Source organism: Arvicanthis niloticus, chromosome 1 (genome assembly GCF_011762505.2).
Source record: "Arvicanthis niloticus isolate mArvNil1 chromosome 1, mArvNil1.pat.X, whole genome shotgun sequence".
In the NCBI taxonomy this organism is placed as follows: Eukaryota; Metazoa; Chordata; class Mammalia; order Rodentia; family Muridae; genus Arvicanthis; species Arvicanthis niloticus.
The window spans coordinates 52,848,742-52,872,086 of NC_047658.1; the positions used below are offsets into that span (position 1 = coordinate 52,848,742).

Below are 23,345 nucleotides of genomic sequence, written 5' to 3' on the forward strand. Positions count from 1 at the left end.
TCTAGGTCTTTCAGTGAGTGTGTATTGATTTATATTAAAACTATTTTAAGGGCATTTTGGTTTGGAGTTGAAAAAATATTGAAAACAATAAAGCCATCCTTTCTTCACCTTGCCAGGGAAATTACCCTAAGCAATGAGACGACAATGAGAACAAATGAAAATTCTAACTTTGAAGAAATGAGGAATGTCTAAAATTCCAGGCCAGAAAATAGACAGTTTTTAAAGGAGTAGGAAAGAAAGTAGACAAAACACTTGAGGCTACAGAATTCAGGAAAAGAGAAACAGTAAAGCAAGATTCCATCTAGCTAAAGGCATTTTCCATAGTGAAAGGTGTACCCTGGAACCGAGAACCAAAGCTCTGTGCTTATAATCGTGGGAATGAGCACATGAGCCAGTGGCCTGGGCTTCTGAGTGGCCAGCTTCATTCCAAAAGGCAGAGGCGGCTGGCTGGCTGGCTGGATTGGATCTTAGACGAGCAGCACTTAGAAGTCTCACTGTATAGTGGCAGGAAGAGACTGTGCACAGCCCACTGCTGTGAAGGAGCTTCATCTTGGGAGAGAGAACAGCTGAGGAATACCTTCCACCTGTGTGCACACACACGGTGCCTGAACCATGACTGGAACTCAGCCAGGAGAGGTACTTGCCACCAACCCTAATGACCTAATATTAATCCCTGCGACCATATGATAGAAGGAAAGAATTGTCATCTGGCTTCACACATGTACTGAGCCAATTTTTAGTAATTGGTAGAACTAAGGGTAGGATCTGTCATAACTGCAAATATAAGTGGGACAGGGTGGGGAATAGGGTCACAAGATGACAGCTACTAATGTGTTGGTTTTCATTGCTGTGACCAAAATACCTGACAAACAACTTAAAGGAGGAAACATTTGTTTAACTCATAACTTGGAGGGTTTAGTTCATGGTTGCTTAGTCCCATGTGCTTGTGCAGGACATGGCAGCAAGATCGTACAGCAGAGGACAGAGTTTGATTCATGACTGAGACAGGAAGCAGCCAGGGATACATCAACTTCCAGGAACACCCCCCTCCCCCCACAGTGACATACTTCCTCTAGCTCAGTCCCATCTCCTGTTTCTACAGTCTCTCTAAATGGTGCTTTTCCTGGGAGCCAGGCATTCAAATCATGAGATTATGGAGGACAGTACATACTCAAACTGTAACAACCATTGATCCTAGGTTGTCACATCATCCAATCTGCTAAGGCAGTTCCCTAGAAGACAGAGGTCTGTAGGAGCACCACCTCACAGCTGGGTGTTCTCATTAAACATCTTTACTCAGCCAACTGTAGTGCACATGCTTAGTATTTGTCTTAAGGTAAGCAGCTTTTCTTTGAAGAAGTTAAAAACTCCCAATTAATAAATGAACAAAAACAATAACCACAAAGGGCTGAGTTATAATCTATTTGAATAGTTATGTTGGAAGTTTTGGAAATTCTTTCCTTAGAAATATGACTAGGTGACAAGGGAACATGAGTATTTTAATTTTGGAAAGTCTTGGAAAATATTTACTTATTTGTGGTGGTGGTGGGACCTCTCTCTCTCTCTCTCTCTCTCTCCCTCTCCCTCTCCCTCTCCCTCTCCCTCTCCCTCTCCCTCTCCCTCTCCCTCTTCTCCCTCTCCCTCTCTCCCTCTCTCCCTCTCTCCCTCTCTCCCTCTCTCCCTCTCCCTCTCTCCCCTAAAGCTAGTGAACTCATACCACTATTGGTCAGCACCCTGCACACACACACGCACCCCCCCCCCCCAAACCAGTTCTCGGCAAGGCTGTGAACACACACTTGGCTCTGAGTATGTGCTGAATCTAGACAGGCTGTTAAGCTGGGGCTGTTCTCAGAGTTCTGCCCAGGATTTTAGCCTACAAAGTTGAGCAGACCCCAGAACCAAAGGTGATGTGTGGTCTGTATGCTTTGATAAGATATGGAGAATAAGCTGAGAAATGCTAGATAAAAGAGACTTTGCTCATCTAATGGGAGTTGTAGAAGAAGGGATAGAAGAATCTCTGGAGAAACCACAAAAATGTACCCCATAAGACATAGTTTTAAAAATCTGCCAGGCTCCAAGAACGCAAATCTACCTGTACTGGTCAAGAACTTCCCTGGCCCTTTCCTGTCTTCCCTACCTCAGAAACAGAAGCCAGTATGTAGAAGAAGCCAGGAAAGAGGGACTCCTTTTCCCCTGAGGGCGGGCTATCTACCCCTGGGGCCCTGCCTACAGGGGTTCACTTTCTACCAGTGAAAATGCTGACAAGATTGAACTGATCATTTTTGCTTAAAGGTGAACTTATGTTTTGAAACTTTAACTTGTAAGAACTGCTATATAACTCATTAATTAGTACAAATTAGTGAATTATTAAAATGTAGTAATCGCTCAGGTCAGGAACTATTCTTGGCCTTCCTATTCTCACAGAATCTTTTTTTTGTTGTTGTTTTGTTTTTTTGTTTTTTTCAAGACAGGGTTTCTCTGTGTAGCCCTGGCTGTCCTGGAACTCACTCTGTAGACCAGGCTGGCCTCGAACTCAGAAATCCACCTGCCTCTGCCTCCCAAGTGCTGGGATTAAAGGTGTGTGCCACCACTGCCTGGCCAGAATCTTCTTTTATTAGCTCTTCTTGATTGAACCTAATTTAAATGAACTGATGTGCTTTAGCTGTGAACTGGGCTGAGTCTATGAGCTGATGATGCCTGTACTGGGGATCCCCTGGAGCTCATTTCCACTAAAACTCAAAGTGTGTTCTTACTTGGAAATGGACCTTTGCCAGTAGTTAAGATGAAGTCATACTGGATGAGGGTGGGCCCTAAGTGGGATGATTAGTGGAAGACAGTGTGATGACAGAGACAGAGGCTGGAATGGCGCAGCCACAAGCCAAGGAAACTGAAGCTAGGACAGGTGCATGAGATAGGTCCACCTCAGAGCTTCCAGAAGACGCAACTCTGCCTATGCTTTTATTTTATTTTATTTATTTATTTTTTTAGTCAAAATGCAATAGGCATGTATCTGTTTCACACCTAGAAACACCATGACTATGCCAAAGGTCCATACGAGTCACATCACCATAAAAACCACTCTGTGCTTCCATTATGGTTTATGCCATTGTGGACATTGTCTATATTGACCATTACGATAACTATGATTACTTTACCTTTGGCAGCTCAGTGTTGCCACCTGGTCCCTGCTACTTTGAGGCCCAAATAAACCTATCACATTTAATTCATCCAACTGAGCAGCAGCATCTCTGACCCTGAGGGCTGGCACAAGGAAAAGAGCAACAACAAAACTCTTCAAATGTGCTGGTGCCCCTTTCACCATTTTGTGTCTTAGGATTAATGAAGGGCCTGTCTGTCTTCTGGGCCTTCCCGTTGTAGAGGATTAGATACACAGAATACCCATTCTAGCATTGCAGTTTTCTTGAACCTTAAAACTCCTTTATCAGCTAAGCCAAAGGATATCAGGCATCTCTAATTCTTTTTTAATAGGGCCATCTTTTGACAAATGCTTCAGCTAACCAAACTTTTGACATCTTTTTAACTGCGAGCTTCCAGATTAAACCTAGACTCATCACTCAGTGGGCCCATGTCAGCACACTCAGGTAGATTTGGTTTCAGGTTCATCAACCATTTTCTCACAGCTTAAATCCATCTCCACACACATTCCCCAGATTTTTGTTTGACTCAGTTAGCAAAATCATTAAGTTCTTTAGTGGTATAGCATACCTCTTCATAGACTACACTTTCTATCTCCCTTCCTGGAGCCTTAAGAAAAGGTTTTATGTAGTCCTGGCTGGCCTAAAACTCAGCTGGTTTGTAAAGTAGGCTGGCCTTGAACTCACAGAGATCAATTTGCCTCTGCCTCCCAGGTGCTGGAATTAAAGGCATACACTATTCATATCCAGTTATACTTTGATTCTTGGATATGTAGGTCTCTTGAACTGCAAGTGAATAATTTCCCTTTTTACAGTCACACAGCTCATACTAAGTTACTGTATGGTCCTAGGAGATGAGTACAAAACAATTCTAGGAGAGCGGGTTAGAAAGAGATGTGAGCTGTGGTGGCTCCTACCTGTGATGTCAGCATTCAAGTTCTGGGGGAGCCTGGGTGGCATAGCTAAACTCTTCTCAGTAAGCAAGAAATGGAGATGTAGCCCAGTGGTAGAGCTCTTGCCTACTGTGTGCAAGGCCCTGGGTTCTATACCTAGCATAGAAAAGTTCTGAAACTTCAGATTTGAAAGTAGAGGAAGCACCAGTCCTACTGAACAGGTTTTGTTTATTTTTTTTAAAGATTTATTATTTATGTCTATGGGTACAAATGTCTGTGTACCACATGCTTGAAGTACTGAAGAAGGTCAGAAGAAAATATAGAATATCTCAGAATTGGAGTTACAGACAGTTGTTTTTGTTTGTTTGTTTGTTTTTTAAGAATTTATTTATTTATTTTGTGTAAGTACACTGTAGCTGTCTTCAGACACCCATATGAGGGCATCAGATCTCATTATGGATGGTTGTGAGCCACCATGTGGTTGTTGGGATTTGAACTCATGACCTCTGGAAGAGCAGTCAGTGCTCTTAACCACTGAGCCATCTCACCAGCCCATGGAGTTACAGACAGTTGTAAGCCACTGTGTAGGTGTTGGGAATCAAACCCAGATCTTCTGGAAGGGCAGACACTGCTATTAACTGCTGAGTCATCTCCCCAGCCCCCTGAACAGGTTTGAAGTAATAAAATCACTTAAAATTAATTTTCAAACCCTTCAAGGACTTTGTTTATCCAGTCAACCAATTACAGAGCAACTCGCCAGCTAACGTGAATATGGGATCCTGAGGGGCAGTGAATGTGAAGCCTTCTCCAGATTTATTTTGTCTGTTGCTATTTATTGCTTAGCTCCTTTTTTTTTTTCCTCTCAGTGAGTCAAAGTACATTCACCTCTGAAGTAGAGAAGTTTTCTGCTCTTACACCCACTGAAGCTCAAATGCTGCCAAGTGATTGATCGCTCTGCCTTGGAGCAGTAGGGCAAGTCAAAGTTAAAAGGTTATAAAAAAACAAACACACACATCCAAACTTCTCCTCAGTTGATAGTCTTTTTTTTTTTTTTTTCCCATATCTCCTCTGATAAGGGGAATAATTCAGCCTACTGTGCTTAGCTTATTTCAGAGTCCTTCCATGGAGGAGAGCAGGGAATCCATGCACTTCCTCATTTCCCTCAGCCACTGTTTACAGAAAAGTGCTTAGCAAAAATTAGCATGTAGTAAGTAAAAACACAGGTGGCCTGCCTCATTTCACTTTCTGAGAACAATTATAACTTTTCTTTTAGGTTTATTACACATTTCTACCATCTATGTTCAATCCTTTATTTCTGATAAGTTCTAAGTGGGAACAGTTCTGATGGCTATTAAATCAGCATCATGAAATTAAAATTATACTGTAGCTTCGATGGATTGTAAAAGCAACTTTAAAGAAAGTGTGTGTGTATGTGTGTGTGTGTGTGAATCTGGGTGCATTTTTGCCATGGTTGTGTGTTTGGAGATCAGAGGACAACTTCGGGAGTTTGTTCTTGCCTTCTTTTTTGAATCAGGGTCTCTCTTGTTTCACCTGCTGGACTGTGTGTTTCAAAGTGGCTGGCCTGGGATCTTGTAGGTAGTCTTGCATCTGCCCTCTGTGTTACCACAGGAGTGCTAGAGTTATAGGTGCACACACTACATCTGGCTTCTACATAAGCCCCAGGGACTGAACTCTGGCAGTCAGGCTTGTCAACTGGTTCTCCCTCCACCCAGACATCTCCCCAGCCTCAGGCCTTGTCTTTTAAAGATAGATGTCTTAAGTATGCATTCATACTTTATTATTAATCCCATAAATATTTGTTCTTTGCTTTTATATTGGTTTTAAATATTTTCCTACAAAATCATGATATTAACCTAACATTTCGATGTAAAAATTGTGCCTTTTATTGAACTGGAGGGCTGATTTTCTATATTGTTTTATTTTTATCTTTCCAATCATGTATTTCAAAACCAATACAGTCTTTCATTTATAGGTTATAATTTAAATGAAAAAAAGGCTTCAAAAAGGAATCCAAACACTTTGTGATCTCTGCCTAAAACTCAGTTGAAAATACCAGTTGGTATGGAAAGCTAAAATGCCCAAAGTTGCAACAAAATAAAAGACTAATCAAGTAAACCTTGAATATTAAGGTAAGTCAAAGTTAAGTCAAGGAAATACTCAACTGAAACAAAAATGAAGAGATAATATCATTTCCTTATAGATTTTTGAGAATGAGATAGAGTATCTATTCAGTAGAATAGTTCAAAGTGAAGTTAGAAATTGAGTAGAATGATTTATAATAGCCTATCTAGGATTGTTTGTCTTAAAAAATTGTATGTGAGTGTTAGTACATGCACTGACAGCCACATGGTGCGTGCTGGCCAGAGGATAACTCCTGTGTTCCACTGCAGGGTCCAGACATCAAGCAGGACTTCAGGTTTGCATAGCTATCAGCTTTGTCTATGGAGCCTCCTCATTGGCCCCATGTTTCCTCCCCTTAGATATTAACTTTAAATGGCAGGCCAGATGGCTCATAGGTAAAGGCACTTGCTGTCAAGTGATGACCTGAGTAATTTGATCCTCAGGACCACAATGTAGAAGGAGAGAATCGACTCCACTTTTCCTCTAGTGTACACACACACACACACACACACACACACACACACACACACACACACTAAATGAATACATGTAATTAAAAAATAAATTTAGAAACATTTTAAAAGCATGGGAAAATGTTAGGAACTTCATTTATTCAAGAATTAATTGATTCTGTTAGTAGCAGCAAGTCTGGGACACAACTCCAAGCTGATGGCAGTAGCAATCTTCTCAGGATATTTACTCAGGAAAGCCAGGAAAGAATTTCAGGATACAAGCCAGAGTTGGAGTTTATTAAGAAGACATTTTAATGTAGATTAATGTGGGAAGCAACAGAGAAAAGAAAGGGAGGGCTTATGTGTCTTTATATAGCCTATATGATTTTATTTTTTAAATTTTCTGTGAACTGAAGTTTATTCATTACAGCTATTTATTTATTTATTTATTTATTCATTTCACTTTATATCCCGATTGCAGCCCCTTCTCCTTTTTCTAGTCCCACCCTCACAACCCCCTCCCCCATGAGGACATACCGTTTGTGTCTTTCTGGATTGGGTTACCTCACTCAGGATATTTTGTAGTTTCATCCATGTCTACAAATTTCATGATGCTTTTGTTTTTAATAGCCATATGTATAAATGTACCATATTTTCTTTATCCATTCTTCAGTTGAGAGACATCTAGATTGTTTCCAATTTCTGGCTATTGTGAATAAAACTGCTATGAACATAGTTGAGCAAGTGTCCTTGTGGTATGGTGGGGCATCTTTTGGTCATATAGTTAGGAGTGGTATAGCTAGATCATGAGGTAGAACTAGTCCCAATTTTCTGAGGGTCTGCCAAATTGATTTCTAAAATGGTTATACAAGTTTGCACTCCCACCAGAAATGGAGGAAAAGAGAAAACATCTTCAACAAATGGTGCTAGTCTAACTGGAGGTCTACATGTGGAAGAATACAAATGGATCCGTATTTATCACCTTGCACAAAACTCAAGTCCAAATGGATCAAAGACCTCAATATAAAAACAGACACACTAAATCTAATAGGAGAGAAAGTAGGGAATAGTCTTGTAACAGGAGATATTTTAAAAACTGCGCCCAGACCAGCTTGTTCCCAGACTGCCACCATTTTCTCACTGCTCCTTGGCTCTGACCCGGGCTCCAGCTAGCTAGATGCGCAGGCCCTGGCACCCACGAGATACCAGCGTGGGGGATGGCTCTGCCAATCCACCATGCTGCATCCACAAAGCTCGGCTGAACCACAGACAATACCTGCCATTCTCGAGGTACCCGGTAGAATGGAGACTCTTAAAGCTTAAAGGTTATCCAGTTGGCTTATATGTTTGGAAATGCTCAAGTAACAAGATGCCCACACGATTAGAATTGTTACCCAAAATCTAACCTTTTGATAAGTTGCTACCCAGGACTGCTCTGAACTATCCGTGGTTCTCCATGCCACTAGCCTCCTTCTCCCTTAGTTAGTCTCCTCCCCTTCCTCGCCTTCTCTCCTCCTGACTCCTCACTCCACCTACCTGGCATACAGCCCAGTCACAGAGCTTTATTACAAATGTAGTGGGAAACCATCCTGCTACATAGCCTTAAATGCATTGGTACAGGAGACAACTTCCTGAACAGAACACCATCAGCTCAGGCTCCAAGATCAACAGTTGATAGATAAATGGGACCTCATGAAACTGAAAAGCTCCTGTAAGGCAAAGAACACTGTCAAAGGACAAAACAGCAGCCTACAGAACAGGAAAAGATCCTCATCAGCTCTACATCTGACAGAGGGCTAATATCCAAAATATATTCCAAGAACTCAGGAAATTAGACACCAACAAATCAAATAACCCAATTAAAAAATGGGGTACAGAATTAAACAGAATTCTCATGAGAAGAATCTCTAATGGGCAAGAAACACTGAAATAAATGTTCAACATCCTTAGTCTTCAGGGAAATGCAAATCAAAACAACTCTGAGATTCCATCAGACCAGTCAGAATGACTGTGATAAAAAACCCAAGTGAAAGCACTTGCTGGAGGATGTGAAACACGTCTGATTTTAATGGCTACCGAAGTTAGATCTCAAAGGGTTGCTAAGGAACTTTTTCAGTAAGTGAGATCATAGGGTGTTTTCTGATGCGGGATGGATAAGATTACAGCTGGTAAGGTAAAACCATAGCTTGGAAGGTTGTGGGACTTTAAGATGTTTTTACTGTCAACAAAAGTTTACTTTGAAGGTGTTATCATGCAGTATCAAATATTCAACCAAGGTCTAATTCTTCATCTAAAAATAAACAGGCACATGTATCTCTTGAAAACAAACAAAAGACATGTTTATCTTCTTGTTGGTTGGATTCCCAGACAGTCTCAGGTTTCACCTCAGCAAGGAGTGAGGCTGGGAAAGCTTAACTCTAAGAATGGGTCACTGCTATTCAACGTTCTTATCTGACACCTCCATAGCATCTCTAGAACTTTTGACTCAAGAGTCTCCTTTTCCTTTCCATGTCCCCTTAGTTTCCCCTGACGTTCTATCCTGCCTCAATTCAACAGATAGCTAGTGAGCACAGTCCTTTGAGTTCTGGTTTTATGCAAGAGAATAAGACAGGAGTTTGGTTTGGTAGGAGAAAAAAGCAACTCGTGATCAGAATCCCACTGCAATGAAAACCAATCTAGGAAACACAAAGGTTGGGACCATAGGCCTAGGAGGTTTCCTCTACACATAAGACCTGAAGGCTGAGGAGAAACTGTGGGGGTGGGGTGGGGAGGAAGAAGACAGGAGTTTTCTAGGCCTGTGGTACTACAGGGTCTTCAAGGAATTTTCTAAGTGTTTTGGGGAAGGTGAATTCAAGCTTCAAGGAGTTCTGAACTTTAAATGCCACATCGTGTCATCTGGGCTTTAGCTAGGGCAGTATGGAGTCCCTGAGGGATTTACCCATGTTGCATTTATGAGTTGTAACATTCTAATGTTTTGTGCTTTGTGCTACACCCAGTTCTCCCTCCTCTGTTGGATCCAGGTGCCAATGCTGAGGAAGCAGCTGGGATCAGTTTGTCTTCTTTCAGATTCTAAAGAATGCTTACATGTATGAGGTGAAATGAGCGGGCAGAGAGAATGCACTGTCCTCTGTTTGCTCTTTTTGGTTGGTATTCTTATACATCCTGTAAGAATATGTCATTTGCTGTATTTTCAGGCATTTGTGAGATTGGGGGTATAATTTCCTTTTAGAGCTTGTGTAGATGTATTATTTCTAACTGTTACTGAAGTAAAGAGGAAATGATGCCATCAGATGTACGGAGCATTTATTCACACTGAACACACTCACTGTTCATTTAAACAAAAAGATCATTTCTCAATTCAAATCGGAATATTCTAATTTAAGGCCTAAATCAGTTGTGTCATAATCTCCATGGAAACAAAGCATTCTACTGTGTAGTAGTTGCATAAGTAACTTCTTTTTCTTTGTAGATGCACAAATTGTTGAAGTAAATACTTTCCCCATTCTTCTCTTAAGAACTGTCTTTAAATAGAGACTTTAGTCAGTGATACTTGCTTAATATGTCTTGGGAAGTTTAAGATTTCCATTCAACCGCACTGTCTGCCCAGTTTAGTTCAGGTGAAGAAGAACAAATTATCTGGTTCAGTTTATATAGAGCTACTGACTCTGTCTGAGGCACTATCTAGTAGGATTGTTTCTTCTTATTGATCTTCCAGGGTCCTTTATATATAAGTCTTTTGTCAGTTTTGCAGATATTAATCTGTTTTTCAGATTATCTTCACATTTGGGGTTCACCACCTTTTCTGTCTTAGGTCTTTTGATGAATGAAATCTTTAATTTAAAGTCTAATTGTCAGTCCTTCCCAAGTTAGTGCTCACTTGTTCGTACCTGGTTATGTATCCTTTACAATGAAAGTAAAATACACACAAATGATTTTTCATCAAATGAAGTATTCTTTTTTTTTTAAGATTTATTTTTATTTATGAGTACTCTGTCACTCTTCAAACACACCAGAAGAGGGCATTGGATCCCGTTTCAGATGGTTGTGAGCCACCATGTGGTTGCTGGGAATTGAACTCAGGACCTCTGGAAGAGCAGTCAGTACTCTTAACCTCTGAGCCATTTCAGCAGCCCGAAGTATTCTTCATAGCAAAGAAAGAATAAAGAGATGACCTGAAGAATGGAAGAAATAGTTACAAATCATGTATCAGCTAAGGTGCTAATACCTAAAATATACGGGAACTCAGGCTCCTCAGTAGCAAGAAAAGAAACAGTCCTAATAAAAAGTAGGCAAGGGTCGCCGGGCGGTGGTGGCACACGCCTTTAATCCCAGCACTTGGGAGGCAGAGGCAGAGGCAGGTGGATTTCTGAGTTTGAGGCCAGCCTGATCTACAGAATGAGTTCCAGGACAGCCTGGGCTACACAGAGACACCCTGTCTCGAAAAAATCAAAATCAAAATTAAAAAAAAAAAAAAAAAAAAAAGAAGGTAGGCAAGGAACCAGAGCAGACATGGCTCAAAAAGAGATACTGAGTAACGGGCATGTGACAACAAACAATGCTGGCTGTAGTGGCACATGCCTTATCTCCCCCACCCCCCTACCCCCACACTCGGGAGGCAGAGGCAGGCAAAGGCTGAGTTCCAGGCCAGCAGCGTCGTCTAAATTGTGACTTCTAGGGTACCCAGGGCAACACAGAGAAAACCTGTTTCAAAAAAATCAAAATAAATACAAACAAACAGAAAACCTTAACACATTGAATTGTCAGGGAAATGCAACCATAGTGAACTATTATTAGACTGGCTATTACCTGAAGGATGAATGGTTAAGTGTTGGCTCAGATGTGGAGGAAAAGATTAGACACTGTTGGAGACATTGTAAATTAGTCTAACACTTTGGAAACACTGGAACCCAGCAGCCTCACTTCTGGATATATACTCAAAGGAACTGGAATTAGTGATTGCTGAAGATAGCTGCATGCCTATCTTCACTGCAGAATTATTCACAGTAGCTAAGGTGTGGAAACATTGAAGGGCCCACTAATGAAGGAATGGATGGATTAAAGAATATAGTCTGTATACACAATGGAGTATCACCCAGTCCTTAAAAAGCAGGAAATCCTGCCATTTGTGATAATATAGATGGACCTAGGAGATAATATGCTGAGCAAAATAAGGCAGACAAATACCATAAAAAAGATCTCACTTCTATCTAAAGAGGCAGAACTCAGAAGCACAGAGTAGAATGATGGATGCTGGGCTCTGTGTGGGGAGTAGGCAGGGAAAGGGAGACAGGCATAAATTCTAGTTTAATGGTGAGTAGGTTCTGGTGATCTGGCATGCAGCAGGGTAGTAACTACTAATGCACCATGTTAGTCCTGTGCATTTGAGGGGGACTGAAAGAGGATGTGCTACCACAGAACCGAGAAGTACCTGAGGTAATGGTTGTTGTAAATCCTGCATTAAAGCCACTTTCTTTTGTTTGTGATTCTTGACTCACTTTCTTTTGTGTTTCCCGTGGGCACCCATTCCAATGTGCTTGGTACAGTACTTTGTTTTAATGTGTTTTTATAAAGTATATCTTAAGTGTTTATGTGTGTGGTTTATGCGTATGTAGGTACTTCTGTGTGTGCACATGTGAGCACACGTGAAGAGCACAGAACTGATAATGGTCTTCACCCATTACTCTGCACCTTCTCTCTCTCTCTCTCTCTCTCTCTCTCTCTCTCTCTCTCTCTCTCTCTCTCCCTCCCTCCCTCCCTCCCTCCCTCCCTCCCTCCCTTCCTCCCTCCCTCCCTCTCCCTCTCCTCTTTTCTTTTATCAGGGTATTGTATTGTCCTCTGGGCCTGGAGCTTTCTGTGGCTTGGAACTCAGTGAGATCCACTTCCTGTTACCTCCCTAGTGCTGAGATTAAAGACATGGTCCACCATACCTGGTTTGACCTTATCTTTTGAGATAGGGTCTCTCACAATGAACTTGGAGTTTGCCAATTTTGATAGACTGTCTAGCAAGCCCTGGAATCCTCCTGGATCACCTTCCCAGTCCTAGGTGTGTACACCACCACACAGAGATCCTCTATAGGCTGCTGGGGATCCAGGCTTGGTTCCTCATGCTTGCACAGCCTTTTACTGACTTAGCCTTTACCCCAGGCCAGTGCTTACACAGTTTTAATTTATTAGATGACATTGTATTACTAGCCTCATTGTTTTTCTTCTTTTCACAAGGCAGTTGTTTTTAAGATCCATGTGTCCCCCCCCCCCCCCCCCAGCTAACTAGACTTCAAATTCCACAACTGGCTGCTGTCACCCATAACTCTGGACAGAGATTTTTGCATGTTCCCTTTTGTGAATAGGCACAGGCTTACTACTTCTGGGTCATAGTTTGGCAATACAGCTACAAGCATTTTGTGTGTGCATGTGTGTTTTGTAATTTGTCTTATTAAACATGTTCTTATTGAAAATTTCAACCAGGAGTCATTTATTATTTTTTTTAAAAACTTTTATTGGTTCCTTGCAAATTTTACATCATACATCCCAATACCACTCATCTCTCCCTCCTATTGTACCCACTCTTCATCCATGTAAAATCCCCCCACAAAAGAGAAAAAAGCATGTCGTAGCGGAAGCTAGAGTGTGTCCCAGTGTGTCTCACGGTATCCCCTTTTGGACACACTTCTTTGCTTACAAATGCTCATTGCAATGACTTGTTAGTCTGGTAGGAGGCCTCTGGCTTCTGCTACTCTACTAAAACTGGAACCTCACTGGGACTCCTGTTGGATAGCCTGAAGTCACCCAGTGTCATGGAGATCCTGTAGTTTTGGATCCGTAGGACCAGATTCTTCTTTGTACATTTCAGCAGTTATCTGTGGAGTAGACTTGGGTAGGCCAATTCAAAACCCTGGATTTGGGTTTGAGAGGAATCTGAGCTAGTCAGCCTGACTTGGGACTGTTCACTGGCAATCCCCCTAACACACACACACACACACACACACACACACACACACACACATACACACATACACACACACACACACACACACACACACACACACACACACACACACACACTCTTCCACTCCATGCCCTGCAGTTAGGGCCAGCTCTACCCTGCTGCCCAGGCAAGATGCAGGGTCCACTCTACAGAGTGTTACATCTGGTGAGGGACATGGCCAGTTCTCCCACTGTCATGGGCCAACTCTCCCAACTGCCATAGGTGGCAAGGGATGAGGTTAGGGGAGGAGGACATTTCTCCCTCATCTGTGCTACTGCCATGGCACAGCAGACATGAGAGCCAGGGCCTGCTCACCTACAACCTCCACATTCAGGGCCACTCTCTGTGTAATCTGCCTTGTATCTCATTGAGCCTTATTAGCTAGCCTTGAAAACCCCAGGCTCCCTTTGCTGTCAGAAGGCTAGGGGTTTTGTAATTTGTCTTAAACATATTCTTTAAGGTGGGTAGCCCGCCACTGTAGAACCTTGTGAGTGAGGCTCACTGCTGTATGGGAAGTCTGTTGTAGGATGACCAGATCCCCTGGCAGTAAGACCTGAGAATCCTTGATTCAATAGTGGTTCATATACATGACTGACAAGTGTAAATGTGCCTGAAATCATGAGGCAGGGGGAGAGAAGAAAATGTTTGTTTTTTGTTTTTATTATTACCATTCTTTCTGTTGTTTGGAGACAGGGTCATTGAAAGCACTGTGTATCTCAGATTGGCCTCGAATCCTCCTGTCTCAGCTTCACCAGTGCTGAGATTACACGCTTGCACTACCACATCTGGTGCTGACTTGTGAATTGACTATCAGGAGTATGCTCCTTCAATATCCAGACGGTCTATTTCTGCTGTGTTCTGTTTCCCTTGGTGAGAAATCCATAAATAGCAGGATTTTCCATCTCTGGGGGGACCTGTAAATTCTTCTTTTTTATCTGACAAGACCATAAGCCGGTGACCCCTTTGCACTTTTTAGGGATCATGGGTAGCTTCTAGGCTGCACTTCAGGGCATTGCATCTCAGATTCCCCTACTGTATCTGAGCGTTCTCAGCTCTTACTGTCATGGGATCTGATCATCCTACAACAAACTTCCCATTTTTTGTTGTTTGTTTGTTTGTTTGGTTGGTTAGTTTTTTTGTTTGTTTGTTTGTTTGTTTTTCGAGACAGGGTTTCTCTGTGTATCCCTGGCTGTCCTGGAACTCACTCTGTAGACCAGGCTGGCCTCCCAGAAACCCGCCTGCCTCTGCCTCCCAAGTGCTGGGATTAAAGGTGTGTGCCACCACTGCCCGGCTGTGTGTTTGTTTTTAAAGATTTGTTTATTTTATGAGTATGGGTACTTTGCCTGTCTGTTTGTCTGTGCACCATATGTGTGCCTGGTGTCTATGAGGTTGGGGGTTGGCATTGGAGGCCCTGGAACTAGAGTTACAAATGGTATGAGTCATCATGTGGTTTTCTGAGGTCTGAACATTAGTCTTCAGCAAGGCAATAATTGCTTTAACTGCTATGCCGTCTCTGTAGCCCTGCTTCCATTTTTATTAATGGGTTCATTCTTAATAGAAAAATTTACTCTCGAAGCTGATTTTACTTTAATATTTCTGGAAAGCCTTTAGTTGTCTCCTATAACAAATGCATTAACGTTTCTAAAGTTGAGATTCCATTTTGTATAATATTCCACATTATGAACTTAATGGCTTTTATTAGAAGTTATTGCCTTAGTCATAGAAAAGAACTATCTCTCTAGGAAAATACTGTTTATAAAATGCCTTATAATGTGTTTGCATAAAGAATTACAGTTCATAGCCAAACTCTCTTAGAATGTCTTTGCTGTAAATATTCAGTTACTCACTGTCAGGCACTGTGTTGAGCACCTGAAATAATTCATTTAATCCAGACACTTTGTTTGCTCAGCACTGTAGCTTCTAGGGGAAGGACCTGAATGGCTTCACTCTAGCATGAAGTTCTTTGAATCTGAATTTGAATGAGATGACATAAAAGACTTGCAGTAAATATTTGCCATTGAAGTTGACTGAGAGGAAAAGTGGCAACAGGTAAATGGAGAAAAAAGGAATTAGGGGGACAGGATGGCTGTTAAGATGGGAGAAGGTCCTGGGAAAGCACCTGGAATTTGCCTCAGGATAGTTCTTATGCCATCTTGTGGGTAGATCTGGCAAGGACCAAGGAAACTCACATCATCTACTAGGATGCCTAGCAGAATGGCAGATTTCCACACTTTGATATCAGAGCTTTGGTCTAGGAACCAGTGGTTTCAGATCCTGTATTTTCATCAGCAAGTCCTGATTATGTCAGTTCCACACCCCAAAGCCATACCATCTCCATGGCAACTGCTAGGCCAGGCCCCCACTTCCTCTCTGGTCGCCTCTCTGGTTGCCTCTCTGTTCTTACCTTCCGACAGCCTATTCTCCATAGACAACCAAAGGGACTTTTATTTTGTTAAAGTCAGACTATACCATAGAAGGACAAAGAATATGATCGATATATTGCATGAAAAAATTAATAACAAATAGATCAGACTGTATGGCTACTTTATAATAATATCCTGTAGCTTTTCATGAAATTTAGAGTAAAATGCAGATGTCTTGGCTTACAAAGCTCTGTTTGATATGACCTCTGCTTACCTAGGGCCTCATCTCCTGACTTCTAGTGCCTCACCCGGTTCCCATACGCCCTCTCCCTGCTACTCTTCACTGGCTGGCGCTTGGTCATTCAGCTTTCACTTCCACAGCATTGTCCCAGGGAGGCCCTCCTCAACCTCTCATTCATTATAGCAGCCAAGTTCTCAGAAGCACAGCTCTCCCTGTAGAGGTATTACCTATCCACTATGGTCTCTGTTGATCTCCAAAGCCTAGGAAAATCCTTGGGCACAGTACATATGCTCAGTTACAATTTGTCAAATAGGTAAGGGCTATAGGCCAGTTTCTTATTTCATCTTGATATAGATTAGGTGATTTAAGACCTTGCCCTATAGAACATGAAAGAACTACAGAAATTAAATGCAGACAGAATTAAGTTTTGTTCCTGCAATTGTTGCTTCCCAGTTACTTGCTTGTTCAGTTCTAAACTTCAGTTTCTTCATCGCTAAAGTGGAGTTAATGAACTTAACTTACAGAGTAAGAGTTTGGGCATGGGTTGTATTTGCCTAGTATGTATGAAAGCCTCTGTTCTGTCCCTGGCATTGGTAATCTGAGCACTTAGGAGGTTGAAGCTTGAGAATCCCCAAGAAGCTCAGGGTTACCCTTGGCTACGTACTATGTTCAGAGCATAGTAAATGCGTGCTGTCTCAATGGTGATTGGGACCTAAGAAGAAAAAATAAAAGCAGGCAAGGGATAGGAGAGAAAGTTACAGGAGTAGACATTTCTAAAGCATTGGGATTACTGTCTTCCCTCCCGCTCCCTGCTTCCCCTTTCCTTCTCCCACTCCCTCTCCCTCTCTAGGATCCTGCTATGTAGTCCACCCTGGCCTCAGACTTCAGGCAATCGTCCTGAAACCTCCCAAGTGTTGGGATTGCAGGTGTGTGCCATACCCCTGCTTTCCCTTTTTACTTCAAGTCCTCAACTCATAACAGGCTTGCCTTCAAGTGTCACATGTAACCACTATTAAGTCAGTCAGATATTCAAAAAAACATCTGATATGGTTCATCAAAACTAATAATTATTTTTGTCATTTAAAAAGTTTTATTTATGTATAATAGCACTTTATTTGCATTTATGCCTGAATGACAGAAGAGAGGATCAGACAGAAAAGGGCATCGGATCGTGTTACAGATGGTTGTGAGCTACCATGTGGTTGCTGGGAATTGAACTTAGGACCTCTGGACAAGCAGCCAGCACTCTTAACTGCTAAGCTATCTCTCTAGCCCAATTCTTGGCATTTCTAATCAGGCATATTTGTCGAAAAATATTTTAAGTTGTTAGGATACAAATATATGTCTTTGTTTTCTGACACTCTAGTATTACTGTGTGTGTGTGTGTGTGTGTGTGTGTGTGTGTTTATAAGTAGGTATGTATTTAGAAACAGGGCCTCATTATATAGCTCTGGCTGTCTTGGAACTCACAGAGATTTGCCTGCTGCCTCCCAAGTGCTGGGGTTAAAGGCATGTGCCACCACATAGTCTTAAATTTTAATTGTGTGTATTTGTTTATGTGTCATGGCATCCGTATGGAGATCAAAGGACAAATTTGTAGATTCAGTTCTTTTTCTACCTTTACCTGGTCCTGAGGATTAAGCTCAGGCCATCAGGCCTTCAGGGTATGCATTTGACCTATGGGGCCATCTTGCTGCCCCAATTTTACAATCTTTTAAAAACAAATCTTTTTTTAAATTAAAATTAACTAACTAACTAACTAACATTACATCCTGATCACAGCTTCCTATCCCATCCCTCTGCCCAGTCCCTTCCTTTCCCTTCCCCACCTTTCTCCTCAGAAGGGGAGGCCTCCCATGGATATCAACCCACCTTGACATATCAAGTTGCAGTAGGACTAGGCACATCTCCTATTGAGCGTAGACAAGGCAGCCCAGTCAGGGGAAAGGGATCCAAAGGCTGGCAACAGAATCAGAGACAGCCCCTGCTCCTGCTGAAAACAATAAATCTTAATAAATTAAAAAATATTTAAAATCTAAAAGACTAAACTCAAAAATCTGATTTTTGTTTTGTTTTCAGACAGGGACTCCTGTAGCCCAGGCTAGCCTCAAACTCACTATGTAATCAAGGCTGGCTTTGAACTCTTCATCCTTTTATCTCCTGAATGCTTCAGGTTACAGGTGTGTACCACCACACTTGTCTTCAGTAACTTGTATAATTAATCATATTAATTTGTGACTAATATTTTGTCAACTTGACACAAACTGACAATTTGTGTCTGGGAAGAGGAAAATGCCTCTCTAACACTGGCCTGTAGGGAAATCTGTTAGTGGTGGTTTTGACTGATGGTTGATGTGGGAGGGGCCAGCCCACTAGGTGGTTCTTCCCCTCAGCAGACGGTCCTGGGTTGTTTGATAAAGTAAGCTGAGCTAGCCATGGAGAGCAAGCTGGTCGATAGCCTCCCTCTATAGTCTCTGCTGCAATTCCTGCCTTGAGTTCCTGCCGAACTGCAAACTTCTTGGTGAACTAAACCCTATCCTTTCCCCACAAAGTACTTTGGTCATGGTTTTTGGTTTTTTGAGACAGGATTTCTCTGTGTAGTCCTGACTGTCTTGGAACTCACTCTGTAGACCAAACTCACCTCGAACTTACAGAGATCCACCTGCCTCTGCTTCCCAAGTGCTGCTGGGGTCAAAGGGGTGTGCTGCCACCACCACAGCTGGCATGTTTACAGTTTGGATCACAATAATAAAACACAAATTAAGACACACTCTTTATTGTTGTTAGTAGTGGTTTTTAGAGATAGGGCTTCTCTGTGTAGCTCAGGCTGTCCTGGAACTTGCTCTGTAGCTGGCCTCGAACTCAGAAATCTGCCTCCCTCTGCTTCTCTGCTACAGTGGTTAAAGGCATTGTAGGACACAACTCTTGAACATACTGTTGTTTCTTATTATCTAAAAACAATCTAAAAGTGTCAGCTACATTTGAAGCTGAAAGATAAAATGAAAACTATGTTATTAAAATTGATTTGGAAAATGACTATTTTATTATAAGTAGTAATGTCAAACCTAAATTAAAGGGGCTGTGACCTAAAGTACTAAGTCAGTTTGATTTTGATTTTGAGGCTCGAGAAAAGGATGGAGGCAGGAAATCCAGTGGTCCCTCCCTTTTCTGGAGCAGACAGGAAGGTGTTTATGCTGAGGACCTGTCCCTTACATCTGCTTACTGAGTGATGTCATCAGATTTGCTGGTGGAGGTTATTTTTTTGTTAGGTGGTAATGGTGGGGAAGGAGATGGGCACAGGGGTGAGTAGTTGTCTGATTGTCTGGCTGGACTGATATTCTGCTCACAGAGGGCCTAAGATCCGGACATTCCCTGTAGACAGGATGTAGAGCTAAACACAGCCTAGTTAAGTCAATAAGTCAAATGTATTTGCTGAAACATGGGCCTTTTAAAATGATGCTGCTAGAACTTTAGAGTGTCTGAAATTTGATCTTAAATCTTTTAAAGAGTAAACATATTACTCTCTTTATTTTTCAAAGTTACTCTGGTGGATGGGTTAGGTTTATAAGTTGAGACCATATAGTTATGGCTTCTTTGATAAAAGTTATTTCACCAACTTTTTCAAAGATTTTTATAAAAAATGTATGTTTATATATGTGAGTGTGTTTATACATTTATGTAGGAGCCTACAGAGGCAGGAAGGTGGTGTCAGATCCTCTGAAATTGGAATTAAAGGCAGTTGCAAGCCACAATGTGCTAGGAACCAAATCTAGGCCCTCAGTAACAAGAGCAGTAAGCACTGTAAACCACTGAGCAGTTTGCTTTTGAGACAAGGTTTCTCTCTAGCCGTGGTTTTCCTGAACTTGCCTGTAGACCGTACTGGCCTGGAACTCAGGGACCTGTCTGTCTGTCTGTCTGTCTGTCTCCCCATTGCTGCTTGCCAGCTTCTGGAGTGGGTTGTGCACTCAGTGTCATTTGCCTCCATGCTTCTATCTTGACTCTCAGCTTGACTTATCAAAGTAAATTTATTTTATTTTGTGTTTTTTTGTTTTGTTTTGTTTTGTTTTTTTTTGAGACAGGATCACACTAAATAGGCTGAGCTGGCTTGAACTCTGAATCCTACCTCCCTCCTAGGCCCCTAGGTACTAGGATTACAGGCATGACATCAGGTCCAGCTATGTGTTTTACTTATGCATTTTCTCTAAGCATTAGCACTTAAACATTTTATTAATTGATAACTTTGATTTTCTTATAATTTTCTTAAGCAATCTGCCTACCATCCTCCTCTCACCCTTCCCCCACCTGTCCCCCTTACCCTTCCTTCTTCTTTCTTCCCATTTTCTTTTCTTTGGAATGCAGGGGATTGAACCCAGAGCCTAAAGTATCTAGGAAGCCAAATTTTTTAACTTTTTACTTTTTTTTTTTTTTTTTTTTTGAGACAAGGTTTTACTATATAGCCCTGGCTGGCCTGGAAATAGTGATGTAGACCAGGCTAGTTTCGAACTCATAAAGATCTGCTTGCCTCTGCCTCCCCAGTGCTAGACTGAAGGTGTGTGCCACCACACCCAGCAGCTTTTTTCTTAAAAACATACATTTACTCATTAGCTATGTGTAAGCACATGTGTGGCACAGCACACAGGTGGCGGTCAGAGAGCAGCTTTGGGAATCAGTTCTCTCCTTCCACCACGTGCTTCCCAGGGATTGGGCTCAGGTGGTCAGGCTTTATGTTTACATAAGCATAATCATTACTTAACACCAATGTTAGTGCCTTTACCCGGACCCATCTAGCTGGCCCCAGTGATCCGACAGCTCAGTGTGCTTACTTATTTAATACACTGAGTTTCTCTGTGTAGACCAAGTTAGCCACAAACTCACAACCCTCCTATCTCAGCCTCCCAAATATTGGGATTATAGGTGTGCACCAACCATACAAAGCTAGCTCTAGAAAATTTAAGTGTGATTATTGCCTCTGAATGTAATGTAATAATTTCCTATAAATTTTATTGCACAATGTTTTCAAGTAATCTCTATGTACATATTTCCCACTTTCTGATTTAGGAATAGTTAATGCAAATCAATATTTTAAATGTTTACGGTATGGGTGTTGGAGTGATGGCTCAGTAGTTAAGAGTACTTACTATTACAGAAGACCCAAATTTGGTTCCTAGCACCCAGACCACATGTTATACAGCTTACAGCCACCTGTACTTTCATCTCCAGAGTATCTGATGTCCTCTTCCGACCTCCATAGTCCCCTGTATGCCTGCACACAGACACATCAATATGTAGTAAAAGAAATCTCTCTTCTTTAATTAAAAATTTATATTTTATATACCTGGCTGTTTTTGCTTGTGTGTGTTTGTGTACCATGTGTTTTCAGTGCCAATGGAGATCAGAAGGAGGGGCATTGGATCCCTAGAACAGCAAAGCCACCATGTGAGTGCTGGGAACCAAGACAGGGGCCCCAGTAAGAGCAGTAAGTGCTTTTAACTCCTGAGCCACCTCTCTAGCTCCAGTAAAAGAAATCTTAAAAATAAATAATAACAAAAAATAAAAGCCCAACATTTGGGATCCCAACATTCTGGAGTCTGAAGCATGAAGGTCATGAGTTTGAGGCTACTTAGGTTGAGAGTTTCAGGCTGGCAGGAATGGTCTAGCAAGACCCTATCTCAAAAACAAAGCTAATGCATGGCTGCCATAGTGGTGAGCATAGTTGCCTTCTAAAACAAAATAAAGCTGTTGCATCGATGGAGGTTTGCTGCTTTTACTTAGACTCATGTTTTTGTGTACTTCTTTTGGAACTAGTATTGAGACCAGACCTATGCTTCCTCACAGAGTTGCATCCCTAAGTCCTCAGCCTTCCTTCTTAGTTTCTGGTTCACTCCACTGTGGTTGGAGAATAACCAGAGTTTTGACTTGATGACTGTTTTTAAGGTTTTAGATCATCTGTTACAATCATCATGTTGTGGAGAAATTACACACACACACACACACACACACACACACACACACACACACCTGCTTAAACTGTGTTTCTTTACTTGACCCTTTATAGCAGAATTCACCAGCACTGTCTGTCAGGGGCTGACAGCTGAAGCACAGGACACAGAGCTTGGTAACTGCTCTGCCTTGTGTAGCAGAAGCATCTGTGCTATTGGTGCTTTTGTACTTTGTTATGAAACTGCTCTATCCTGTAGAGCATGAAGGTGACCTCTGTCTTTACCCCTGCTGAGTAGTTCCTACACAGCTGTCAGCATGTCAGTCTCTGTTGTTTGTTTGTTGGCCTTTCATTCATTTCTTGCTTTAAATTTCACTCGTAAAAAGCAACAAATAAGAATTCATTATTCACACTGGTCTCTGGCCCTTTGCTTCCCTTCTTACTGTGTGGAGAGAGTAACTGCATAAACTAGTCCCCCTCCTCTGGTTTCTAAAAGTGTCATAAAACAGCCATAAAACTTATTACTTTATTTTTAAATGTGCAGTTCAGAGGCATTAAACAAAATTCATAATATGCACTCATCACCACCACCCATCTTCAGAACTTAAAAACCTAATCCATCCAGTATCAGTGTCCTATTCCCCACCCCCAAGGAGCCCTCCCTTGCTTTCTCTGTGGTATTGATTGCTCCTAAAAATCTTGTAAGTATAACCATGAAGAGTTGATCCTTTCATGACTGTATTTCACTTACTGTCCTATCCCCAAGGTTCTTCCATGTTAAAGCATGTCAGCATTTCTTTCCTTGATCAGCTTGGACATTCTGTTGCATTTATGTGCATCTATCTGCTTGTCCACTCACCTAATGGCTATTTAGGTCGCTTCCATGTGTCAGCTATGCTGACTGACTCTGCTGTAAACATGAGTGCACAGTTCTCTGTTCCAATTACTGCTTTCAGTGCTTTTGAGCATAAGCCAGAAATGGAGCAGGTAGATCATATGATAGTCCTATTTTTGATCTTTGTGGAGTTGCCATACTCTTTTCCACTGTAGCGGGGCCATTTTATATTTCTACCAACAGTGCTCAGGTTTCCCACATTCTCTACACCCTCATGGACACTTAGTTTTTGCTTTAAAAACTTGTTGCCATATTAATAAGAGTGAGGTGATATCTTGTAC

General features: G+C 41.8%; 1 protein-coding gene across 5 annotated transcripts in view; it reads left to right on the plus strand.

The window, feature by feature from the left end:
• The window catches only part of Pde8a (phosphodiesterase 8A), a 122,285-nt gene that overhangs the window by 39,514 nt on the left and 59,426 nt on the right, over positions 1-23,345 (plus strand). Inside the window, exon 1 of one of the 5 annotated variants that reach the window (XM_076936821.1) lies at positions 6,040-6,198. The exons of 3 other annotated variants lie outside the window; for them this stretch is intronic. The gene's annotated coding sequence lies outside the window, so the exon portion shown is untranslated. Of the gene's footprint in view, positions 1-6,039; positions 6,199-23,345 lie in introns of those variants that run through there. One more of the 5 variants, XM_076936825.1, reaches the window with a different exon arrangement.